This window comes from Epinephelus lanceolatus, chromosome 9, assembly GCF_041903045.1.
Source record: "Epinephelus lanceolatus isolate andai-2023 chromosome 9, ASM4190304v1, whole genome shotgun sequence".
Taxonomy (NCBI): domain Eukaryota; kingdom Metazoa; phylum Chordata; class Actinopteri; order Perciformes; family Serranidae; genus Epinephelus; species Epinephelus lanceolatus.
This window is the reverse complement of record NC_135742.1, coordinates 45456000-45475551: the sequence shown is the minus strand read 5'-3', so window position 1 is coordinate 45475551 and position 19552 is coordinate 45456000. Positions and strand designations below refer to the sequence as shown.

General features: G+C 42.4%; 1 protein-coding gene and 1 long non-coding RNA gene across 8 annotated transcripts in view; one reads left to right on the top strand and one right to left on the bottom strand.

Annotated features, from left to right (window-relative positions):
• The window catches only part of cacna1ba (calcium channel, voltage-dependent, N type, alpha 1B subunit, a), a 775969-nt gene that overhangs the window by 419301 nt on the left and 337116 nt on the right, over positions 1-19552 (bottom strand). The gene's annotated exons all lie outside the window — the stretch shown is intronic.
• Positions 8923-19032, top strand: LOC144464306 (uncharacterized). Its single transcript, XR_013492062.1, has 2 exons — positions 8923-17145; positions 17769-19032. It is a non-coding gene; the product is annotated as an uncharacterized LOC144464306 (long non-coding RNA).

Genomic DNA, 19552 nt, shown 5'->3' with positions numbered 1-19552 from the left:
TCATAATATTGTTTTAAGGACAATAAGTTTATCGGCAGGCGCAGTTGATATTCGTAGTTTGCATTTTATCATTCACTGAAACATCATATGAATTTAATAGTAGCTAAGTACTGTATGCAGTTATTTAGCTACCTATGAAGAGAACATTTCCCCATTATGGTTTCAAGAAGAGGGTTGATGACAGCATATGATCTGTTTTCTGCTTTATGCCACAGGGGGGAGTATACCATTAAGTGAGCGCTTCTGTTATGTGGCAAGCAACATACATTGTATTATTAATTATATTACCAGAAAGCTTAAATTTCACATCTATATACCGAGTATATTAGTAAATTATAGCTGTGCAGAGCCCTAACTTGCCAGTCATGACACCGTAGTGATATATACAAATAGGGGTTACAGGCTTCAGTACCCACAGCCGGCTCTGAGGCATGGCAGCAGCCCTTTGAAGGTCAGTTGTTTGACAGAATGAAATTCAAAAGTCTAGTAATTTAAGTTAACCGTTATTTCCCCTTTTAAAATTCTTAAAAGCTGTTTTGTTATTTTTTATACTGAAATTTGCCATTAGAACCTGTGTATGTTTAGTGCTGATTTTATGTAACAGGGTCAATTATGCAGCAGCAATATGTGTAAAAGAAAATACAGTACATTAGTTATTGTGTTATAATTACACAAAATCTGTGTAACCTTAAGTTTATGTTATTTATATTTATTTTAGTTAATACCTGACACCTTAGGCCTCTGAGTCAGTTTTGTGGAACTTTAATTTGAGACTGTACCCCTACATTGCCATGGTCACTCGCCAATGGAGACAGGACCCTGAGAAAAACCAGCAAAGCCGTTCTGGCCAGGGAACTGGAGAAGCAAGTCTTACCAGCAGAGACCATCCCTGAGCCATCTGCTACCATCATCGATGGGATGAGTCTGGTTCAGAAGATGAAGGGCAATGAGCAAACCTTCTCTCAACTTGCAGACTCGGTCCTGAATCAAATCCTACATGAAGGAGCCAGAAGCCAGAGGATTGATGTGGTCTTCGATGTATATCGAGAGGAATCAAGAGAGAGAATAGGGGTTGCACCACAGCAATACAGTTCCGAAACATTGCACCAGGTCACCGGATTCAGCAATGGAGAAGGTTTCTTGGGAGCTCAGCCAACAAGACAAAGCTCATAAGGTTCTTGGTGGTTGAGTTGAAGACACCCAAGCTGAGACACAAGCTGAATGACAAGCAGCTGTACATTGCCAGTGAGGAAAGCTGCTTGCACATCACCAAGGATCAGTGGGCAGAGGTTGAGGGCCTGCAGTCAAACCAAGAGGAGGCTGACACAAGAATCATTTTGCATGCAGCCCATGCTGCAAAGGAAGGCTACAGTGCTGTTGTAGTAGCAGCTGATGACACTGATGTGCTGGTGCTCTGCCTGGCATTCTTTGCTGATATCTCCTGTCCCTTATTCCAGAAAAATATGGAGCAAAGAACCGGGTTAGGTATCTTGATATCACCAAGCTATGTCAGGGGCTGGGAGATGGTGTCTGTAATTGGCATGCATACATTCACCGGATGCGATACTGTGAGTGCCTTCACAGGCCGTGGTAAGCTCCGAGCCTTGAAGCTTATCACAAGATCAGAGCATTTCCAAGAAGTGTTTCCTGAGCTGGGGCAGTCCTGGGAAGTATCCCCTGACCTATTCAAGAGGCTGCAAGCATTCCCATGTAAACTGCACTCAGCACCTGCGACGACAAAGGATATCAACACAGCCCGCTACCAACTTTTCTGCGCACAGGGTGGGGAGCTTGAATGTAGCCAGCTACCACCATGCGAGGACTGCCTCTTTATGTATGCTATGCATGCCAACTACCAGGCTGGCATCTGGAGAGGTAGTCTCCAGCAACAGCTGCAAGTCCCAAGCCCAGTTGAACATGGCTGGGCCACTGGGCCAGGAATGATGACCAGCTCACCCTTGAATGGATGCGGGGATCTCCAGCCCCTGAGGCAGTGCTGCAGCTGCTGTCCTGCAACTGCAGTCATAGATGCAAGCTTCCGGAATGCCAGTGCATGAGCAATGGCTTGAAATGTACCAACCTGTGCAAGCTGCAAACGTGACAATCAACCCCAAGAGGATGACCTTGACTGACTCAGAAACTGACGACTGATCTTGAGTAGGGCCTTGAAATACTTTAAATACTGTACTAGTGTGCTCCGCATTCTTTGACAAAAGGATCATAATCTATTTTTTCCTAGTTCTTTGTTCAAATGATTGCTTCAAAAGTAAAAAGTGTTGATTTGTTTCATGAGTATGTTAACATTTTCCTTAAATTCAGAAACATAAATGTTGCAGGTGAATCATATTGTTATTACTACTTGAATTTTAATGACAACACTGACATGTTGTGCAAGAAGGGCCAGCAATATTTGTATTGTCTTGGGAAACTGTCTTTTTTTCAAGTGGATAGGACCCTCATGATCCTTTTCTACAAATCTTGTACTGAGTCTGTGCTCACATTTTCATTATTGTGCTGGTATGGGAACCTCAGTGTCAAGGCAAAAAAGTCACTTAACAGGATAGTTAAGTTAAGCAGTAAGATTCTGGGAGCGCAACAGAGTCTGTTGTCTGATCTGTTTACTAGACAGGCGGGAAGGGAAGCTAGTAGCATCCTGTCTGATGCCACCCACCCCCTGTTCAACGAATTTCAGTCTTTACCCTCTGGCTGTAGGTTCAGGTTCCCTCCTGTTAAGACAAACAGGTACAAGCACTCGTTTATTCCTTCAGCCATCTCCATCCTTAATTCAGGCCAGAGGGGAGGTAACTAGCCCCTACCTGGCTGTGTCACACTTTATATTCAGTGTATTTATACTCTCATGTTTCTATGTATTTTTCTTGCTTTTTTTTTGATATATCAATTGAGGTGAGCCATGCTGTGAACTTGGCCACTGCTGTTGATTTATTTAGTGCTCACTGTTTTTTGGGAATGTGCTATTTATGTGTATGTATGTACTGTACCCATCTGTTTTAGTCTTTGCTGCAAAATCAATTGCCCCTTGGGGACATAAATAAAGTTGAAGTTGAAGTTACCATAGGCATAGGAATGTGACGTGCTGACGTATTGCGGTAAGCGAGTTGTGTCATTTCCGGTGTTTCTGTGACAGTGTCTCTGTACTGCTCTGGTGAATTCTGCTAGCCTGCTTTCTCACCTCAGTTGCTTTAACGCTGCTTTAACGTCTACTTCAAGTCATAACCCACACTGGTTCTGTTTAAGCACTTATAGCTCTCCTTCTTTCTACGACTTTCTCGCTAATCTCTTAGCTGTTGTTTGCACGCTCTTAGCCTTGTTAGCTACTTTAGCTTAGCCATGGCTTCTCCTTCTCCTGCTCTTTCTTGCCCGGTGTGCCAAATGTTCAGTTATGCCTCTGCCTCCTTTAGCGACAGTGGTAATTGTAATAAGTGTAGCTTATTTACTGCGTTGGAGGCGAGGCTTAGTGAATTAGAAGCGCGGCTCCGCACCATGGAAAACCATTCAGTAGCTGCGGTAGTTAGCCAGCCCCCTGTAGCCGGTGCGGAGCCACATAGCATAGCCTTAGCCTCAGCTAACTGTCCTCCGGTAACTCCCGTTCAGCCGGGAGGTTGGGTTACGGTTCGCCAGAAGCACAGCTCCAAGCAGAAGCCCACGGCTCACCACCAGCCTGTTCACGTTTCCAACCGCTTTTCCCCACTCAGCGACACACCCGCTGAGGATAAAACTCTGGTTATTGGCAGCTCTATTCTGAGGAACGTGAAGTTAGCAACACCAGCGGCCATAGTCAAATGTATCCCTGGGGCCAGAGCGGGCGACATTGAATCAAATTTAAAACTGCTGGCTAAAGCTAAACGTAGATTCAGTAAGATTGTTATTCACGTCGGCGGCAATGACACCCGGTTACGCCAATCGGAGGTCACTAAAATTAATATTGCCTCGGTGTGTGAATATGCAAAAACGATGTCGGACTCCGTAGTTTTCTCTGGACCCCTCCCAAATCTGACCAGTGATGACATGTTTAGCCGCATGTCATCATTTAACCGCTGGCTGTCCAGGTGGTGTCCAGCAAACGATGTGGGTTTTGTTAATAATTGGCAAACTTTCTGGGGAAAACCTGGTCTGATTAGGAGAGACGGCATTCACCCCACTTTGGATGGAGCTGCTCTCATTTCTAGGAACCTGGCAAATTTTATTAGTAATTTAAATCCCTGACAACCCAGAGTTGAGACCAGGACAGAGAGTTGCAGTCCTAAACGCCTCTCTGAGCTTCTAGTTCAGGTACCCAGCCATAGTTTTCATAGTTTTATACAAACGGTGTCTGTCCCCCGACCACCTAAATTATTTAAATCTCAAATTAAACAAAGAGGAGTTGTGCATAACAACCTCATAAAAATTAAAACCTCTTCTGTGACAGAAAGACAAAACAGGAGAATTAAATGCGGACTGTTAAATATCAGGTCTCTATCGTCTAAAGCAGTGTTAGTAAACGAATTAATATCAGATAATCATATTGATTTACTCAGTCTCACTGAAACCTGGCTGTGTCAAGATGAATATGTTAGTCTAAATGAGTCCACTCCTCCCAGTCATAATAATACCCACATTCCTCGAGGCAGCGGCCGAGGAGGGGGAGTTGCAGTCATTTTTAACTCCAGTCTGTTAATCAGCCCTAAACCTAAACTAGATTATAATTCATTTGAAAGCCTCGTTCTTAGTGTTTTACATCCGACCTGGAAAACCAGGCAGCCACTTTTATTTGTTATAGTGTACCGTGCTCCTGGCCCATATTCTGAATTTGTATCTGAATTCTCAGAGTTTTTATCCAGTTTAGTTCTTAAATCAGATAAAGTTATTATTGTAGGCGATTTTAACATTCATGTCGACGTTGATAATGACTCCCTGGCTACCGCGTTTATCTCATTAATAGACTCCATTGGCTTCAGTCAGGGTGTACATGAACCCACTCACTGTTTTAACCATACCCTCGATCTAGTTCTGACGTATGGAATTGAAATTGATAACCTAAAAGTCTTTCCACAGAATCCCTTGCTATCAGATCATTATCTGATTACTTTTGATTTCTTTTTACTCGATTACACGCCACTCAGCAACAGTTACTATACTAGATGTTTATCAGATAGTGCTGTCACAAAATTTAAGGAAAAGATTACTTCGTCGTTAAATTCAATACCAATACCTTCAGTAACAGAGGTTTCCCGTGCCGACTTTAACCTCTCCCAAATTGATCATTTTGTTGATAGCGCCGTAGGCTCGCTGCGAACAACGCTCGACTCTGTAGCTCCTCTTAAAAAGAAGTTAACAAAGCAAAGAAAGTTTGCTCCTTGGTATAACTCTCAAACCCGTAGGTTAAAACAAATATCGCGAAAATTTGAAAGGAATTGGCGATTAACCAATCTGGAAGAATCTCGTTTAATCTGGACAGACAGTCTCAAAACTTATAAGAGGGGCCTCCGCAATGCCAGAGCAAACTATTACTCAGCATTAATAGAAGAAAACAAGAACAACCCCAGGTTTCTTTTCAGCACTGTAGCCAGGCTGACTGAGAGTCAAAGCTCTATTGAGCCTTGTATTCCTTTAGCCCTTAGCAGTAATGATTTTATGAGCTTTTTTAATGACAAAATTCTAACTATTAGAGGCAAATTGTGATTTGTGATATTGGGCTTTATAAATAAAATTGAATTGAATTGAATTGCATAGGGATCTTGATAAAAATAAACCTTTCACATCTTATGGACATTCTGCCTCAAACACCATGCACTTATAAAAATGAGTATATCTCCAGAACTATAAGGGCTACATCCATAAATCTGGTACCTGGTGAAAGGTAAGACTTTTGAGATTTCAAATCTGGTGTCTAAAAGAATGTAAATATTATGTAATTACTCTGATGTGAATAGATACAGAAGAGAAAAATGAAAATGTAATTTCCGCCTATGCAGAATTTTAAAAAAGAAGGTTGTAGCAGCCTCATATTTCATCTGGGTAGCCAATAATACCATTTTTTCAGTTCTTAAATATCTTAAGAATGTATTGGATTGATTTAGACAGCCTGAGTAGTCAACAAGTAGTTAACAAACACCATAGTACCAAACAGGCACCATACACAGTTACTGGATTTCCACTACAGGGGTCCATATATTCAACGCATGATAACCATCACTTAGCTACCAGTCTGCAATGGTTATCATGCCAAATTGTGAACTAGAGATGTGTAGCAAGTCAAAAAAGCAAACTAGAAATTGCCCACCCATTTTATTGTCGTGGGTCAATTCTGGGGTCTTGGCTCATGGACTATCTTCTTACTCTACAAAAAACAAATCAGACTCAAGTCCTTGCAGTAATAGATACAGTTGACAGCAGGCACTGAAAAGATCTTTCTCACATGGGTAATGCCTTTGAAAACAAACAGACAAAAATAAAATATTCTGATAAAACCTCTTACTCGTGTTATCAACCTCAACATTACCACTGGGAATTTCCAGAGTAAAAAGAGATTAGCAAGAGTAATACTAATTTTTAAACCAAGGGCAGTTAATCAGGCATGCAACGATAGGCCAATTAGTATCCTGCCTGTTTTTCTAAAGTTCTGGTAAAAGACATAGCTCCCCAGTTAATGAAGTATGTCGAATCAAATAATTATGTACACCCCTTACAGGCTGACTTCCCTCCATATTATTTTAAAGAGACTACTAATTGCTCGCTTATAGCGGCAGCTTAAATCATAATTTAATAAAGGTACAGTGGGTGCAAGTCTAATTTGGCCGCATCCCCGCGTGAATCACGCGTGAGAATCTGATGACTGCAGTTGAGGGGGAAAGGGGGGTTAATTACTATATCCAGGAGTAGCTGCAGTGTGCGCAAACAACCACCAGGTGGCACATGTGAGCAGATAATATCACCCCCCCCCCCTTCTAAAAATGCCACCCCCTTCCCATCGCTTGTGTCATTTTATCAATGAATGTGGTATTACTGCTATTTCAACATTCAGGAGGTTTCGCGCATATTGAGTGAACAGCTGCAGCTGAGCTGTGCTGCACTTCCATCACCAGATTCATCACTAATTCATAAACATACACAAATATTCAAGTTACAGTTCACATGTACTGCAGCGAATGCTTCTGTAGGATACTGTAAATCACATAACCAGCCACATAGAGAAAGAAAATGAAGAAAACATAACATTAACAATTCCGCGTAGGGCTGGACTCGATTTCAATTTCGATTTTAATAAGAAGACAAAGCCTTGCCATGCTCACGAACAGTTAAATCTCAGATAAATAGGATGGGCAAGGCCGTTGAGAGCTTTAAAAACAAACATTAAAAGTTTAAAATCAACTCTAAAATGGACAGGAAGCCAATGGAGAGAATAGAGGACTGGGGTAATGTGCTCTCGTCTACTAGTGCTAGTTAACAGACGGGCAGCTGCATTTTGAACAAGCTGAAGGCGGCTAAGAGAAGACTGGGAGATGCCAACATACAGTGCATTGCAGTAATCTAGTCTGGAGCTAATTAGAGCATGGATAGATCTCTCCAGGTCATGACGGCTCAAGAATGATTTTACTTTGGCCAGGAGACGTAACTGATAAAAGCTTGTCTTTATGACATTATCAATTTGTTTATCAAATTTCAAATAACTGTCAAAGATCACTCCCAGATTTCTGACAGTAGGACTGAATGATGAAGACAAGGCACCAAAGCCAGTCGTCACAGTATCCCCAGACACAATGCACTCTGTTTGGTCTTCATTTAAATGCAGAAAGTTTTGGGCCAACCACTGCTTGATGTCAGCAATACAGTCAAGTAGGGAAATTTGTGCATCAGTACCTCTAGGCTTCAATGGCAGATAGATTTGCAGATCATCTGCGTAACAATGAAAAGAAAGGTTGTGCCTGGCTATAATAGACCCAAGTGGTAACATACAGTGCCCTCCAAAAATATTGGAACAGTGAGTCCAATTCGTTTACTTTTGTTGTAGACTGAAAACATTTGGGTTTAACATCAAAAGATGAATATGAGACAAGAGATCAACATTTCAGCTTTTATTTCCAGGTATTTACATCTGGATCTGATACACAACTTAGAAGATAGCATTATTTGTAATGGAACACAAAATTTTTAGGTGAGCAAAAGTATTGGAACATATAAACTTAAAATAGATTAAAGTGAATGAGACTTAATATTTAGTTGCAAATCCTTTGCTTTCAATAACCGCATCAAGCCTGTGACCCATTGACATCACCAAACTTTTGCATTCTTCTTTTGTGATGCTTTTCCAGGCTTTCACCGCAGCCTCTTTCAGTTGTTGTTTGTTTTGGGGGGTTACTCCCTTCAGTCTCCTCTTCAGCAGGTAAAATGCATGCTCTATTGGGTTTAAGTCTGGAGACTGACTTGGCCAGTCTAAAACCTTCGAATTCTTGCCCCTAATGAACTCCTTTGTTGTTTTGGCAGTGTGTTTTGGGTCGTTATCTTGCTGCATGATGAAGGATCTCCCAATCAGTTTGGTTGCATCTTTCTTTAAATTAGCAGACAAAATGTTTCTGTAGACTTCTGAGTTCATTTTGCTGCTGCCATCATGTGTTACATCATCAATGAAGATGAAAGAGCCCGTCCCAGAAGAAGCCATGCAAGCCCAAGCCATGACATTACCTCCACCGTGTTTCACAGATGAGCTTGTATGTTTGGGATCATGAGCAGATCCTTTCTTTCTCCAAACTTTCGCCTTTCCATCACTTTGGAAAAAGTTAATCTTTGTCTCATCAGTCCATAAAACTTTTTCCCAGAATTTTTGAGGCTCATCTCTGTACTGTAGTGTAATGTACTGATTTACTGAAGACATATACTGTACCTTTTAGCTGACCTTTAAAAGATATGTGTTGAAACAATATAATCTGTGCAACTGACAAATTACACACTGGTTTAATATTTCATGTATTCTTATGACACACACACACACTTATTGAGCACTTAAGCATTGTGGTGGAGAAGTACCTAGGACTCACTGTGAATTATTTCTAAAAATAGCATGAGGATGGGTTCAGAAAACACTAGTGGAAAATTAGGGGAATTACAGCTTGTCCTGAGAATGACCCTAGACGGGGAAGGACTAAAAAGTGCTGAGTCAGCAGAAATATGACACCATTATGGTGGAGAAAAAGTGACTCAGCAGAGGTGGGATATCGTTACGATCAGAGCCAAGTGGGAAGGATTAAGGGAAAGAAATGACTCAGCAGAAATTCTACGATAAAAGAGCGAGCGCAAACAAAGAAATTCCAGCCTTGCTCCGGAGCTTGGCTCATTTGGGTTGTGATGTGTTTGTTGCCTGCCAGCACATTAAACTCAGTTGCATCTGATTCTACGTGTCTCCAGTGATTTTTTTGACCTCTGAGTATTTGAGTTTTTGATATCTAATGGAAGACAAAGAAAGTCCGTTTGAGAGGAGAAGAGCGAGGTCGCAAGCTAACTGGCCCGGCTCGGGACCTTGACTTGTTTGCTTCCACATTATTTGGCGAGCCAGTGTAGGAGGACGAGGAGGTCGGATCCTGAGATCGGGGGCGCTTGGCTGCACATCAGACGTACAGGTGGCCACCAGATAAGGTAAGCAGAGCCTTTTTTCTGCCTAAACCGGGTGCGTCTGAGGTGCAGTTGGGAGCCGCCCAGGTCGGAGGTATTTGACAAATTCCTCTCCTAAAGAACCTAAAATGTGATGTAAAAATTACTAACTAATAACACAACATTGGAACATAGCTGATATATTGCTGGAGACAACTGAATCTAGTGCAACACAGTGTGTGTGTGTGTGTGTGTGTGTGTGTGTGTGTGTAAGTTAGAAAGATAAACATGGAGAGTGAATGTGGGAGGGAGTGAGTGAGTGTGTGTATGTGTGTGTGGAATGTGGGGGAGTGAGCTAGAGAAACCAAGCAGGCAAAAGAAAGAGTGAACGTGTGTGTGCTGAATGTATGGTAACAAATGTAGTGAGGAATGTAGTAAGAGTAAAGTATTTAAAGTATTAAGAGTATTTAAAGTATTTAAAGAGACAAAAGTGCACAATAAGAGAAGAAAAGAGTCAGAGAGATACTCAAAAGCATATCCGTGGTTACCGCTATTGACTTGACAAACGCATCCTTTAAATCTGTGAAGGCAGGGGCGTTGAGCCAACCAATAGGCTGCTCGGGCGGAATGCAAAAATAAGAGAGTCAGAGGTACTCAAAAGCGAATCCATGGATACCGCTAGCGACTTGCCACGCACACCTTTAAGCCTGTAGGGGCAGGTCTGTGTGAGTCAACCGTTGGGACAGCTTAGACGGAGAGCTTAGGGAATAGAGATTAAGAAAAGGCCTAAAGTAAAAAAGCTTCTGTGGATACCGCTGTTTTGAAGAAAGTGACCTCCCAGCCAAGAAGGAGGGGAGTCACCGTAGACAGAACAGGTCTGACACGGGTAGAACGCTTAAAACGCTGCAACCAAAGAGATAAAGGAAAAGAGAAAAAGACAAAAAAGAAGTCAAAACAGTTAACAGATCGATCAAAAGTGTAAAAATTGTAAAAATCTAACTGTAAGCTATAAAGTTGTTGTACATATATTTAGAAGTAAGTTGTAGTAAACACAATATAATCTATTCAAAGTAATGCATGAAGCGTTGTATAAAGTGTTGTAAATACAGTAAAGTGTTAAATAAAATGTAGCTGTAAAAAGACTGACAAATCATTGGGAGACTGACTTAACAGGGAGTACAAAGGGAGGGGGTGAGGCATGCAGCCAGCATAGAGTGAGGAACGCAGCCAACAGAAGTGGGCTTATACAAAAAACAAAGCTTTGTTAAAATTTGATAGTTTGGTTCTGACCTCTATTGGGTTAAAGGTCATTACAAAGAAAAAAGACATTTTGGGGCCTGAATGTTTTATCATAATCTGGTATCTGTGTGTTTGTTTTATGTGATTTGTTTCAAAGTTTTGTTACATGAGGTAGTTATTAACAGTGTCTCAGTGAAACAAAACCAGAGAAGGGTAACCTAACGGTGTCAACAAAATGTCTGGGGACTGGAAACCTAACGGTGCCAACAAAAAGTCCACGTTTCACTGATTGAACCAGTTGCTTGGGTGAACTCCATACAAACTGGTTGGCTGTTAAGGGGAGAATAAAAAAGAAATATCTGTTATTTTAATTTAATTTTATAGATAAATAAAATAAGTGATAAATATAGTCTCATAAATGAATAGAATAAGTAATAAAATTATAAATAAATTATAAATGATAAGTAGTTTTAGTTTATATGTATAGTTTTATAATAAATAATATAAGTAATAAAATAAAGAAAAAAGAAGTTGAGATCAAGCTGTTAAGAGTTGGATGGAAGAGGGTGACAGCAGTAGTAATGAAATTTGGGCCGAAGAATATTGCATGACTGATGGTTCAGTGGACACTAGAGGCATAAAAAACACATTTTGGGTTGGAAAGAAGCTACATAGACAGCGAAGGGGGTGAGCAGATAGAGAGAATCAAACTAAGCTGTTAAATAAATCAAGTACACAGGCTCCCTGCTGCAACATTGTGAGATCACATTAGGCTGTCTGATAAGGCCTCGCTGCTGCAACATTGTGAGATCATAATTAGACTGACTTCACTGGTACAACATTGTGGACCAAAGATAACACAAATAGGGAGAGTAATAAGGCAAACACATAAATTTCACCAGTGACAGGTTAAGAGGTGAGGTTATACATAACTCACATCAGAACACCTGAAATAGATGGAAGAGGGAAATGAAGGGGGAGATGAGATTATAACAGAGAGTCATTGCGTCACTGAGGGTCCAGTAGAATTCAGGGGCATAAGAGCGCATTTTTGGCTGGAGAAGAACATACTTTGACAGTAAAGGGGTAGAACATTGGCAAGATGAGCAGGAGATCAAACAAAAACTTTGGCAGGTCACCAAATTTGTTAACTTGAAGAGAGTAAAAGAGTTATTTCCAGGTGTCCCGTGGGAAGTGATTTTGCGCAGACTGTGGGTTCCTTACTCATTAAATCTGCTGCTGCAGAATTTGTGTGATAATCATAAGGACGCGCCAGTAGCTTCACTCCCTCTACACCAGATAAGAATACGAGGTCACGAAGGAGAGATACATAATCCACGACTGCGGATTGTTGTTGTGCCCAGAAAAGTTGATTTGGGAGACATGAACATTTGGCTGTTTAACCAAAGCCCCCCTAGGAGACAGGTCACATAAATTAGAATATAATCTCTGAAAAAGAAATAAGAATAATGGTGATGATAATAATAATAATAATAATATAACAATAAAAAAAAGAAACTACCGTTACAGTAGAGGACATTATTAGCACTGATAAGCACAAAAGAAACAGATGAGCAACAAGAAATTCCAAGAGCTGGCACAGTGAAACAAGGCTTCAAGGAAAGATGGAAAAAAGGGTCTGACACCCATAGAGATAGTGATGACATAACATCCAGGTAGGAGAAACTGAATCCAGCGCTGTGTGACTAAATGGCACAAAAAGAACATCAGGAAAAACAAAAATAAATAAATAAATAAATAAATCAAAAATCTGAAAAAAAAAAAAAAAATTGTTGGCCTAAGGATGGAACCTCCAACCTGGCATGTTGCGACGAGGTGGATACAGAACTAAATACATTGAGGCAAAAGACACTAAGGTGAGTTATAAAAAAAAGAACAATAGGGTTAAGGAAAGGGAGGTATTAGGGTGGTTTAGACAAGCAGGGGGTAGGAAGCGAATGTTGCAAGTAGTCAAGTCAAGTTAAGTCAAGTCACGTCAACTTTATTTATAAAGCACATAAAAAAAACAACTCACATTGACCAAAGTGCTGAACATATAAAAAATAGAAAATGAAAAATACAGAGGAAACACAATAACAAAAAAACCAAAGCCATAGCAGCAACATACATAAATACATAAATCAAGGCACAAATAAGCACAGAGTAGGAGATTAAAATATCATGTCAGAGGAATACAAATGTTTTTGAAAAGAGATATGTTTTGAGCCTAGATTTAACCGAGCCAAGGGAGTGCAGCAGGCATCCACAGGACCCACGGGCACTGATGGATGTGAGACCCATAGCCCCACCCCTACCAGCATCACCACCACCATACCCACAAGACACATCACCATCAGAGACGGGACAATACCCACTGCGCTCGGTGGGGGTGGCAAGAGCAGCAACAACAATGGAAGGCCAAGTGGAGGGAAGGTTCACAGTGACCTTGGCCAGAGATACGAAGGCCGAGAGCAGATGAAAGAAGACGCTCCCCACACGCAGAACACTGACAATCCAGTGCCACTCATTACCACTCCAGAGGCCCCCGAGGTGGCGGGGTCGAGTTGGACCTAGGGGAGGACCGGCAGGCCGAGGAGGATGGAGAGGGGGACTGAGCTTTCCTCCAAGACCCCAGCCACCGCAACAGCAAACCTATCAGCGAGCCACACCCTATCAGCAATCAGGCTCCCAGGAAATGAACACAGGATTTCCAGGAGTGAATCCTGCAGCATCTAACCAGCTATGCTGGGGTTGTTACCAGCCCGGCCACCGACACAAAGACTGTTCGGTCAACCCATGGGAAGGTCCAGCAGAAAATTTGCCGAAAACGAGACAGGGTGCCCATGGTAGGGTTGCCCGGAGAAACCTGAGGGGGAAGTAATGTCACCAGTCATTTCATTACAGCCACACGACGAACCAACTGTACCTGTTGTCACCCACGAACAAGCATATCCTTTTATGGTGGACACAGGGGCTGCCTATTCATGCCTAGGAAAAGAGGGCTCTGAACTCCCCCTCTCTAAGTTATCCATCAAGACCATAGGCTTCTCTTTGAAATCACAAGTCATACCATTGACAGAGCCCCTTCCAATGCTTATCACAGGAAAAGTCATATTTGCACTCATGCTCTACTCAGCTCATACGCCAGTGAACCTTCTAGGCAGAGATACATTGTGCCCTCTCAAAACTAAGATCATGAGACTTCTCTGATGACCCCCCACAAAGCATGATGCCACAGCTGCCCGGGAACGCCACAGAGACATTACAGGCATTGGTCTACTGGATCCAACTGACATCAGAAGAGTCTCACCTTAAACAGACATGGACTCAGTGGGAACCATGGGTCAGGTTACATTTTGACACAGCACATAGTCCCACTCTGCCACTGCATTGCACACTCGTGTATGATGCGGACCAGACTCATGTAGATTGTCAGGAATGCAGGGACACAGTGCTCAAAAAAAAAAAACAAAAAAAAAAAAAACATGCCTGATCATTAGTGAAGACATGTATTCAGCACCTCAAGGTGTGGCGGCAGCCGTCCGCCTCCCAGAAGAATTGAAGAATTAGCAGGATGGTTTCAGGTGCCAAATTCTGCACCACACGTTACACTGATGATAGCAGAAGGTTATGAGTCTCATCATTTGGGTCCAATGGTCGGATGTGCACTGCAGGTGCGAGAGTGGTTACCCAACAAGAACAAATACATCCACATTTTAGATGACAAACAATACATTAGAATCTCAACTAAGACAGGTGATAAAGCAGTCACAGATAAGGTACTTGTAGATGGTACTACTCCCACACAGATGGCAGTCACAGAAGAACACGCACAGTTCCACCACAGCTATGGACAGCACATAAAACAGACGTAGGCTTGATAAAATCAGCGCAACCTATTCACATCATGCTAGCCTACCATACCAGAGGCAGTATCCTCTGTAGCGGTATGCCATTGACGGTATCCAACCCACAATTGAAGGCTTGGTAAAAGCCGGAGTTCTGGTCAAAACTAGAAGTCCCTGCAACACGCCCATTTTTCCAATCAAGAAACCAAATTCCTCAGAAGAGCAGCTAATGCAGTGGTGGAAACAGAGACGCCACATGTGCCAGATTCACACACATTGCTTTCAAACATACCATCCGACACACAGTGGTATACAGTTATCGATTTGTGTTCAGCCTTTTTCAGTGTACCGCTACACCCAGACTCTCAATATTTGTTTGCATTCACTTCTGAGGGTCAGCAATATGACCTAGCTAATTTGAACGTGCCAAGCACTGTATTACAACATGCACATGATTTGCTTGTCTGTAGCTTTTCAAAAGAACAATGTCAAAAAGATTCCATTGCAGTGCTCACAGCATTAGCAAAGGGGGGGGACACAAAGGTCCATAAAAACAAATTGCAGTTCTGCCAGCAGTCTGTAGAGTACTTGGGCAGACAGTCGAGTGGGGATAAAAAGTGCATTGCCCCATCTCAAATAGAGGTTGTAAGTAAGGCTCCTCAACCGCAGGCGGTGGGCCAAATGCTGTCTTTTCTCGGCATGGATTTGTGACTATGCTATAAAAACTGCTCCACTCAGAGCTTTACTAAGAGCAGTAGGACAGACAAACAACACAGCATAATTGACATGGACAGAGGAAGCTGAGAGTGCGTTCCAAATCTAAAAAATAGACATGCAGTCAGCTCCAGCGTTAGGGACTCCTAACTATGCTAAACCTTTTCATCTCTAGGTAGCAGAAAGATCAGGCTTTGCATGTGCCGTCCTGATGCAAGACATGCCCACAGGCCAGGCGTACGGGCTATGAGGTAATCCTATCAGCCCCTGAACTTAACATTCAACGCTGTTCCACCATCAACCCCGCCACTAAACTGGTGCTGCCAACAGATGGTAAGCCACATGATTGCATTCATGACACAGAGACATTTATGCGTGCTAGAGAAGATTTGCACAATCAACCTATCCCAGCTGATCTAACATTGTTTGTAGATGGCTCATGTTTTCGTGACGCCACTGGTAGCCATGCAGGCTACGGGATTGTTCAACTTCACAACAATGACCACACCTTTGAGACACTACAATAACGTAAACTTGCTCAGCCATGCTCAGCCCAACTTGCAGAGATAAAAGCTTTAACAGCAGCATGTAAATTGGCAGAGGGACAATCACTAAATGTATACACAGACTCAGCATACACCTATGGTGTGTGCCACGTCCATGCTAACATATGGAAACAAAGAGGATTCGCAGAGCTGACGGCACTCCTGTAACACATGGAGCTGCCATCCTCGACCTGATAGAAGCCATGTTCCTTCCCACAGCTCTAGCAGTAATTAAATGTCCAGCCCACCAAAACACTGATACATTGATAGCCAAAGGCAATAACTTTGCAGATGAACAGGCAGCAATAGGGGCAGTAATGACACCCTTACTAACCATACAAGACTGTGAACCCCTCACAACCATGCCCTCCCTCATAGCAGCTCAAAACAGAGTTACTGAGGCCGAAAAATGTCTATGGGTAAAAAGATACAATATCATCAGACAATGGTAGTCATTTTGTGTCTAACGTCATACAAGAGACACTGAAACAACTAGGGATCAAACAAAAATTTGGCTGCGTTTACAATCCCCAATCACAGGGAGCTGTAGAAAGAGCAAATGGTATTTTAAAAACCAAAATAGCAAAAATAGTAGTAGATAGTGGGGACAAGCTTAGCCGGGTGGATGCTTTACCGCTTGCACTAATGTCAATGCACTCACAAGCTAGCAGAATCACGCATCTAACACCGCATGAAATGCTTACGGGTTCACCCATGCCAATACCATATTTGAGGGGTCCCTATGAAGGGCCCCCATTGGAGCAACTGCAAAATGAAATGTTTGACTATTTACGAAGTCTAACCCGTATCCATAGGGCTATCTCCCAGCAGGTGAAAGGCACCACAGAGGACAGAAGGGTCGAAATCCCAGAAGACCTTCAACGCATACTTCCTGGAGAGTGGGTGTACGTCAAGGTGTTCAAAAGGAAGTGGGACCAGCCACGCAGAGAAGGTCCATACAAGGTCATATTAGCTACACCAACTGCCTTGAAAGTTGAAGGTAAGGACGTTTGGTTCCATCTTAACCACTGCTGCAGAGCTAACAACCCAGAGAGGGTGTCGACAGAGAGCACCTCAGAGGAAAACACCCCTTCCTCAGTCGCCACCTGGTAGCCACAGGGCTGAGGATGAGGGCCCAAGCGCAGAGAGAACAGAGAGAGGAGAGAGAGCAGAGGCAGAAAGAGAGCAGGGAGAAGAAAGCAGCAGCTCAGAAACAGGTGAAGATGGTAACCTGACTCAAGTTTACATATGTAGACAGAGACCAACAAGTACAACATTCCAATTGGAACACTAAAAACCTCATCAATTCTTGATTGGTTAGAAAAGTTCTCTGTTGGAAAAATCTTACAGACTATAGGAGTAATATTTGGACTCGGCGTCCTTCCCCTAGTACAGATCCTGATAAGAAGGGCCATGAGAACGGCCACGGGACAATTTATTATGCTGATACAACAGCAGAAAAAGCTCCCCAAGAAAGGCGAATTGTGGAAACTAGATAAACCGTGGGTAAGATCCTATGCATCCAAAAGATTGAACAACGATTTATATGAAACCATGATTGACAATACGGACATATGTGAGAATATGGCTGACAATATAAACTTATATGAGCCAATGAAGGGGAACCTGGAAGGGGAATACGAGGTTGTATAGAGGGAGAGCCGATTCAGGGTAAGAAATAACCAAATAATTGGCAATAGATTCAGGAAAAACCTTGCTGTTACCAAATCCATACTAACAATCAACTGATTAACATATATAGGTTATCTATACCACAGGGCAATTAGGAGGAAAAGGAGGGAAGTGAATTGAACTAAACAATGTCCTTTCTAACACACAGATTGGTGCAGAGCATGGCCAGCATGTGGAGATCCCTGTATCCAAAGCAGCAGAATCCAGGGTTGGCCTACCAAGAGCGCCCAGCCATGTCAGAGGACCAGCCCCTATTTGAGCCCAGGCTAGGGATGACCTACAGCGGCAACTGGTCAACCACCACATGCTGCAACAGAAGATTGAGATGCTAAGGGGATCAGGTGGCGTCCTACCGGTGCCTGCGGATGACTGGTACATCCGCCTATGTGCCCGACGGACAGTAATTTGGCAGCATTAACAGCAAAGATAACTATGTACCTTGCTTACTGTACCCGGTATATGTGAAGTTATCATGTATTCACTGAAGAAAATACCAGTAACGACTGTAGTCACAACCACTGTATAAGAATGTCATTATGATTAATCATGCAACAAGAAAAACAAAGACATTATTAGGCTAGCTCTTATACTCTATATACATACGAATTATTCGAGGTGATAATCATGAATTGTGTGTGATACCTACGGATGACAAAATGTGTGACAGATACTGCTGATAATCAATGAAGTATGACTTATGTGCAGCTCTACTGATGTTGATCACTGGAAAATGATTCGTGTGTGATAATAGCCAATCTAAATCTTAATGGTATGGGACTATGAAGTCCCAAAGGGGGGATATATATATTTTCTCCCCCTTGCTGTGATTTAAGATATTATATGGGACTATGGAGCCCCAAAGGGGGAAATGTAGTGTAATGTACTGATTTACTGAAGACATATACTGTACCTTTTAGCTGACCTTTAAAAGATATGTGTTGAAGCAATATAATCTGTGCAACTGACAAATTACACACTGGTTTAATATTTCATGTATTCTTATGACACACACACACACTTATTGAGCACTTAAGCATTGTGGTGGAGAAGTACCTAGGACTCACTGTGAATTATTTCTAAAAATAGCATGAGGATGGGTTCAGAAAACACTAGTGGAAAATTAGGGGAATTACAGCTTGTCCTGAGAATGACCCTAGACGGGGAAGGACTAAAAAGTGCTGAGTCAGCAGAAATATGACACCATTATGGTGGAGAAAAAGTGACTCAGCAGAGGTGGGATATCGTTACGATCAGAGCCAAGTGGGAAGGATTAAGGGAAAGAAATGACTCAGCAGAAATTCTACGATAAAAGAGCGAGCGCAAACAGAGAAATTCCTGCCTTGCTCCGGAGCTTGGCTCATTTGGGTTGTGATGTGTTTGTTGCCTGCGAGCACATTAAACTCAGTTGCATCTGATTCTACGTGTCTCCAGTGATTTTTTTGACCTCTGAGTATTTGAGTTTTTGATATCTAATGGAAGACAAAAAAAGTCCGTTTGAGAGGAGAAGAGCGAGGTCGCAAGCTAACTGGCCCGGCTCGGGACCTTGACTTTTTTGCTTCTACAGTACCTTTTGGCAAATTCCAGCCTGGCCTTCCTATTCTTCTTGCTAATGAGTGGTTTGCATCTTCTGTTGTAGCCTCTGTACCTTTGTTCATGAAGTCTTCTGCGAACAGTAGATTGTGATACCTTCACTCCTGCCCTCTGGAGGTTGTTGCTGATGTCACTAACAGTTGTTTTAGGGTCTTTCTTTACAGCTCTCACAATGTTTCTGTCATCAACTGCTGATGTTTTCCTTGGTCTACCTGTTCGACGTCTGCTGCTTAGTACACCAGAGGTTTCTTTCTTCTTCAGGACATTCCAAATGGTTGTACTGGCTATGGCCAATGTTTGTGCAATGGCTCTGATTGATTGTCCATATTCTCTCAGATTCAC